The sequence below is a fragment of the Sapajus apella genome, unplaced genomic scaffold (genome assembly GCF_009761245.1).
Source record: "Sapajus apella isolate SASKATOON/1434 unplaced genomic scaffold, GSC_monkey_1.0 scaffold100, whole genome shotgun sequence".
NCBI classification, from domain to species: domain Eukaryota; kingdom Metazoa; phylum Chordata; class Mammalia; order Primates; family Cebidae; genus Sapajus; species Sapajus apella.
Window position 1 is genome coordinate 5,623,147 of NW_022437040.1, and position 7,694 is coordinate 5,630,840.

A 7,694-nucleotide genomic window follows, 5' to 3' on the forward strand; every position below is an offset into this window, starting at 1 on the left:
ATGCGGAAATTGCCTTTGGGAAGAGGCGGGAGAGGCCCCGTCGGCGGAGCTAGAGTGCTGTGGCAGTCGCCCACGTGGCCGCCTTCGGGCGCTTTCGCCCTTTTCTGCGTTTCCCGCCGCAGCTACTGCTACAAGAAGAGTTTCTTTGTCTTGGCCAAATGCGACATTTTCGAAATCTTGCCCTTGTTTTAATGCATATAGCAGGTGTGGCTGTTACCCCTAGGAAAGCACCTCTATAAATTTATAACACGTGCCCAGAGAGCTAAGGTAACCATAAATAAAGTGGCCATCTGTAAGTTCAGCTTTATCCTTGCCCATGATACATACTCATGCACACATCTCTTAACTATAGGAACACCTTCTGAGAGAGATGCCTCATTAGGCAATTTGGTCTTTGAGCAAACATCATAGAAACCTAGAAGCATAACCTACTACACACCTACGCTTATAAGGCATAGCCCATTGCTGCTGGCTACAAACCCATGCTGTATGTTATTGTATTTAATGCTGTAGACAATTATAACACAATGGTAAGTATTTGTACAAGCATATCTAGACATAGAAAAGGTACAGTAAGACCAGGTGCAGTGGTTCACGCCTGTAATCCCAGCATTTTGGGACTCCGAAGCAGGCGGATTGTCTGAGGTCCGGAGTTTGAAACCAGCCTAGCCTGCATGGCGAAACCCATCTCTACCAAAAATACAAAAATTATCTGGGTGTGGTGGCAGGTGCCTGCAATACCAGCTGCTACGGAAGCTGAGGTGGGAGAATCTCTTTTTTTTTTTTTGAGACGGAGTTTCGCTCTTGTTACCCAGGATGGAGTGCAATGGCACAATCTCAGCTCACCACAACCTCCGCCTCCTGGGTTCAGGCAATTCTCCCGCCTCAGCCTCCTGAGTAGCTGGGATTACAGGCATGCGCCACCATGCCCAGCTAATTTTTTGTACTTTTAGTAGAGACGGGGTTTCACCATGTTGACCAGGATGGTCTCGATCTCTTGACCTCGTGATCCACCCACCTCGGCCTCCCAAAGTGCTGGGATTACAGGCTTGAGCCACCGCGCCCGGCCGAGGCGGGAGAATCTCTTGAACCCCAGAGGCAGAGGTTTCAGTGAGCTAAGATTGCACCATTGCATTCAGCTTGAGCAACATAGTAGGAGTCCATCTCAAAAAGTACAGTAAAAATACAGTATAAAAGATAAATAATGGTATATCTGTATAAGGCATTCCCACGAATGGAGCTTACAGTACTGGAAGCTGCTCTGGGTGAGTCTGTGAGTGAGCGATGAGAATGTGAAGGTCTGGGACATTACTGTACACTCGTGTAGACTTTATAAACACTCTACACCTAAGGTACACTGAATTTATTTTTAAAAATTCTTTAATAATCTTGTAACTTTTTAACTTTTTTAAACTTAAATTTTAAGACTGTTTTGTAATAACACTCAGCTTAGAACAAACACATTGTACAGCTGTACACAGATATTTTCTTTATATCCTTAATCTGTAAGGTTTTTTTTTTCTATTTTCAAAATTTTTAATTTACTTTTTAAACTTTTTTCATTAAAAACTAAGACAGAAACACACATTAGCCTAGGCCTATACAGGGTCAAGACCATCAATATCATTGTCTTCCACCTCCATTTTGTCCCATTAGAGGGTCTTCAGGGGCAGCTACATGTATGGAGCTGTCATATTCTATGATAACAATACCTTCTTCTGGATACTTCTTGAAGAACCTGCCTGAGGTTGATTTATAATTACCCTTTTTAAAAAAATAAATAGGAGTACACTCTACACTTGATCTTAGTCAAAAGGCGAGAAGCGATTAGGAGTACACTCTAAACGATAAAAGTATAGTGAATAAATAAGTCAGTAACATAGTCTATGATCATTATCAAGTATTATGTGCTGTACATAATTGTGTGTGCTATACTTTATTTTTTGGAGACGGAGTTTCACTCTGTCACACAGGCTGGAGTGCAGTGCTGTGATCTCGGCTCACTGCAACCTCTGCCTCCCAGGTTCAACTGATTCTCCTGCCTGAGCCTCCTGAGTAGCTGGGATTACAGGCACCTGCCACCATGCCCAGCTGATTTCTCTATTTTTCAGGAGAGACAGGGTTTTGTCATGCTGGCTAAGCTGGTCTCGAACTCCTGACCTCAGGGCATCTGCCTACCTCAGCCTCCCAAAGTACTGGGATTACAGGTGTGAGCCACCACAGCCGGCTGTGTGTGCTATATTTTTATACGACTGGCAGTACAGTAGGTTAGTTTACACCAGCATCATCACAAACACGTGAGCAATGCATTGCTGTATGAAATTAAGATGGCTACAATATCACTAGGCAATAGAACTTTTCAGCTGTATTATAATCATATAAGATCACTGTTGGATGTGTGGTCTGTTGTTAACTGAAACTAGTGACACATGACTGTACCAATGAGAGAGATTAAGTGCTAATGAACATGCATCATGAGTCAGGCACTGTGCTGGTAATACCAAGTGATTTAGTCATTGTGTTTACTGTTTACTGTGACCAGGTGCCATAGTAGACTCTGATTTTACAATCATGAACAAGCTAGACAAGGACCCTGCCCATATTGGAATTTATTCCAGAGGTGAGTGACAAACACAGGTAAATCACCACAACAACAAACAATTTCAGATAGCAATACACGCTGTGAAAACTCACTGGAAATGCTAGTGGATGGGACTGGGGGCTGGAGGCCAAGGGCAGAAGCAACAGAACTACAAGATCTTACGAAATGGGGACATTCAAGGTCAAACCCTAAAGATCCAAACCGATAGAACCAAAGCTTGGAATATGTGCAGGAAGAGCTTTCCAGACAGAAGGCAAAGCAAGTGCAAAGGACTTAAGAAGTGAAAATGAGACTAAGAACTGAATAAGGCTGACTGTAGAAGTAGAGAATGTAATATAATGACTATTTTAATAGTGCACAAAACCAGAATGTACAACTCCATGATTGATCACAAGGCAAATATACATGAAACCAACACGCTGTCACAAAACAGAACATTGCCAGTACCCCACCCCGCTTCCCTAGCCTAACCACTATTCCAACTTCCATGGTAATCTCTTCTTTGCTTTTAAAAGTAAGTGTGCCACCTAACTACGCACCCTGAAGCTTTATCATTTAGTTTGCTTGTGGTTTGAACTGTATTTAAAGTGAATAATTTTGTGCCTGTTTGTGAGACTCACTATGTTTTTGGGTGTACTTGTTCTTCTGTTTTCATTGCTGTATATGAAGGTGTGAATGTAACATATTTGCTCTACTCATTGTATTATTGATGGACATTTGGGCTGTATCCAGTTCTTGGCTATTATAAATAATACTTTTGTGATCACTCTTACTGATATCTCTTGGTGTACAGGGGCACTCATTTCTGTTGGATGAAAAGCTGGGATTGGGATTTTGGAATGCTAGACATGATAATTTGGATTTTTGTGTCTGCAAATATTTATGCCCTTATTCCCCACTGTTGGCTAAGTTTACTTTTCCATTGATATTGGGCTTGGTCTAAGTGAGGTCTTTTGGCTGATAGAATACCAGCAGGCATGACACAGCAGGATTCTTAAGTGTGCCCCTGTCATTTGACTTGGCTCTTGTGCTCAGGTGATTCATATGTGGAGAACATATCTTGTGTAGCTGTTGTCTCTTCAGCCCGGGTCTCCAGAACAAACCTATGTGGAGCAGATGTGACACCAACCTACACCCCAACACACTTTGGATTAGCAGAACTTTAGACACCCTGAAGATCAATGAGTCTGAGAATTAATGCTGTTATCATAACCTAAGTGAGTTTGGGGTGATTTATTATGGGGCATTGTTGTGGCAATAACAAAGGCATATGTTCAACTTTAGCAGATAATTTCAAACTTTTCACAAGCTGGTTTTACTAAGTTATACAGTTCCACTAAGAGAATTTCTAGTTCATCTACATCCTTGCCAACCCTTTTTAATTTTAGCTACTCTGAAGGGTATGTCATGGTTTGAATTTGCATAGTCTTCAATGTTGTTCTTTTTCAAGTATGTTTTGGCTATTTTAAGTCTTTTTTTTTTTTTTTTGAGATGGAGTGTCTTCCTTGTTGCACAGGCTGGAATGTGATCTTGGCTTACTGCAACCTCTACCCCTAACCCCCAGCCCCTGTTCATGTGGTTCTCCTGCATCAGCCTCCTGAATAACTGGGATTACAGGCATCTGCCACCATGCCTGGCTATTTTTAAAAAAAATTTTAGTAGAGACAGGATTTCACCATGTTGGCCAGGCTGGCTTCAAACTCTTGACCTCAGGTGATCCACCCACCTCGGCCTCCCAAAGTGCTGGAATTACAGGTGTGAACGACTGTGCTGGGCCGGGCTATTCTAAATCTTTAAATTTTCTGTATACGTTTTAGAACCAGCTTATTTTCTACCTCAAAAACAACCTGTTGGGATTTTGGCTGGGATTGTGTTAAATGTACATATCAATCTGGGGGAGAATTAACATTCTAATAATTGTCAAATTCTACTTATTCAGGTCTTTAAAAATTTCCTTCAGCAATATTTATAATTTTCAGTGTACAGCTCTTGCATATCTTTTGCCATATTTATCTCTTTATTTTTGATGTTATTCCTAACAGTATTAAAAATGTTTACAATAATTTGTTACTAGTATATAGAAATACAATTCATTTTTCCATATTAACTTTATATCTTGCAGCTTGCTAAAATCACTTACTATATCCAGTAGCTATTTGTTTGCACGTGTGTGCATTCTTTATGCTATCTTAGGACATTGCCTGCAAATAAAGAGTTTTACTTCATTGTTTCTAATTTGTATTTTTTTCTCTTTATTTTGCATTGTTTAAGGCCACTAATGTAATGTTCAACATAAGGAGTGAAATAAAATATCCTTGTCTTAAAAATATATATATCCTTGTCTTGTCTCTCATCTTAGTGCAAAAGCATTTGTTTGTAATCAGCAAGCATAATGTTAGCTTTGGTGTTTCGTACCCTTTTTAGATTTATGAATTTCCCTTTTGTTGCTACTTTTTGAAAGTTTTTCTCATAAATGAGTGTTGAATTTGGTCAAATGCTTTTCTGCATCTATTGAGATGATTATATAGTTTTTCTTTTTTGATCTATTAATATGGTAAATTATATCAATTGACTTTCAAATGTTAAATCAACATTGAGTTCCTGAGATAAACCCAATTTATTCTGGATTTATTATCCTTTCATATATGAATGGATATGAATTGCTGATATTTTGTTAAGGATTCTGGCATTTGTATACATAAGACATGTAGGTCTATGTTTTTGCTTTGTTTTTCTTGTAAGGCCTTTAGTTTGGGTATGAAGGTAATTCTGGCCTCATCCAATGAGTTGGGAAGTTTTCCTTCATTTCTTAATTTTCAAAATACTTTGATTTAAATTGGCAGCATTTCTTTCATAAATGTTTAATAGATTTAATCAGTGAAACTATCAGATGCTGTGTTTTTATAGCAAGGTTTTTAAGTGCAGATGTTATTTCTTTAGTAGACAGAGACCTATAAAGACCTGATGTCAATTTCAGATGAAGAGAGTTCTACCGATGCCACTGTCATACCAGAGTGGTGGTGGAATATTTAAAGTGGTATCAGAAGCTTAACACTATTTGTGTGGGGAAATATCACACAGAGTTGGGTCAATTTATTATCTAAACTCTAGTTTCCAATCAAGAATTATGAGGCATGCAAAGAAATGGAAAAGTATAACCCATACAATGAGAAGAAAGACAAGCAGCAGAAACTGCCAGGAAGAGTGACCAGATGTCAGATTTAACAGAAAGGATTTCAAAGTAACCATTGTCCATGACAGTATTCCCATCACTTAGTGGGACTCAGAGAATGGAAATCCATGTGCTGAACACACGACTCCCTCCCTCTCAGCTTTCCATATCTGCAGAATGAGAAGGCTGGAGGGGAAAACACCAATTCCTGACAATCCTACTCTTATTTTCGACTTTATCAAATTTTAAGAACTAACACATAGAAATAAAAGTTCAAGAGAATGACAAGACTGGCTGACACAATAATATGGAGCTATCCTCTGTCCTATCCTATTCCTGATTTTTCCCTGGAGACAAGCACTTTCAATTCTTGTAGCTGTTTCTTCTGCTGTTTACTCACTTATTTTTTCCTGCCACTCTGACTTCTCAATTTCATTCTTCTTATTATTGTTTTAAATAGAGACGGGGGTCTCACTATGTTGCCCAAGCTGGTCTCGAGCTCCTGGGCTCAAGTGATCCTCCTGCCTCAGCCTCCCAAAGTGCTGGGATTACAGGCATGAGCTACTGTGCCCAGCTGATTTCTCAGTTTTAGATAAAATCTTCCCAAAATGGCTAATGAGGACTGAGCTATTTCAGGCAAGTGTACATTTGCTTTCCTGCAGGCCTTGTATATAGTCAAGCCATCATTTTTTATTGTGTTCACAGCTAAGCCATAAAAAATGTTTGGACCAGGTGTGGTGACTCACCCCTGTAACCCCAGCACTTTGGGAGACCAAGGCAGGTGGATTATGAGGTCAGGAGTTCAAGACCAGTCTGGCCAACGTGGTGAAACCCTGTCTCTTTTGTAAAAATACAAAAAGTAGCCAGGTGTGTGGCTGGCGCCTGTAATCCCAGCTACTCGGGAGGCTGAGGCAGGAGAATTGCTTGAACCCGGGAGGTGGAGGTTGCAGTGAGCCAAGATTGTGCCACTTTATTCCAGCCTGGGCAACAGAATAAGACTCCATCTTAAAAAAAAAAAATTGTGTAAAATTTGTTTTTCTTGAAGTTAGCACTTGCATCATTTTTAATCTCTATCTTCAAAAATATAACCCCAAGTTCTTCCACAAAACACACACCACACACACACACACACACACACACACACACACACACACACAAGTTATATTAGGAGCATGAGGGAGGGAAAATGTGTGTGTATAAAAATGGGGGCAGAGTAAAAGGGGTTAAATCATCTGTAATAATAAGTAGGAAACCAAAAATGTCTCTGTTTTAAGAGTACCCATTGCCCAATTTATAAAACGTAGCAATACTGCAGGACTTCCCCCAAAAAATGCCATAAGAAAAGTACAAATAAAGTGCTGTGTTTAGGAAATCTTTCAAACAATCAGTGCTAGCTAGAAGTGGAGAGAAGTGCGGGATGAGACCTGCTGCCCTCAGGCTGCTCCTGGCCAGGGCCTGAGCGTGGTGGGGGACGAGTTTGGGCCGCTCCCATCCAGAGCAGGACTCCTCTCATGGAGAACCTTCATGCTGAGGTGCACGTCTCCCAGCTGACTCGCCCAGAGCTCCGTGGTGGTCTGAGACTCTTCCTACCCAATTCTTCCTCCCTGTTTCCATGCACAAGTGTCGGCCTGCACTACAATCTAAGACTCCCTGCCTCCTCTTGCTCCTTCCTGGTTTATTCTTTACAGTCATTTCCCCTGGGAAATCGCATGTATGTCCGCTTTTCAGACCCCAGGAAGTGATACAAGTAAATAGTAAGAGTGGTCCAAGAAAAGAGAAGGCCAGGTGGAGTTTTGGAATTGGGTCACTCACGGTCCTGATGGCAAAAAGGAGCTCATTCCAAGAGGAATGTGAGGTACAGGACAGACCTTGGTACCAAGTGGTGGCCCAAATGGTGATGATTTCACCAGAAGTAACCCG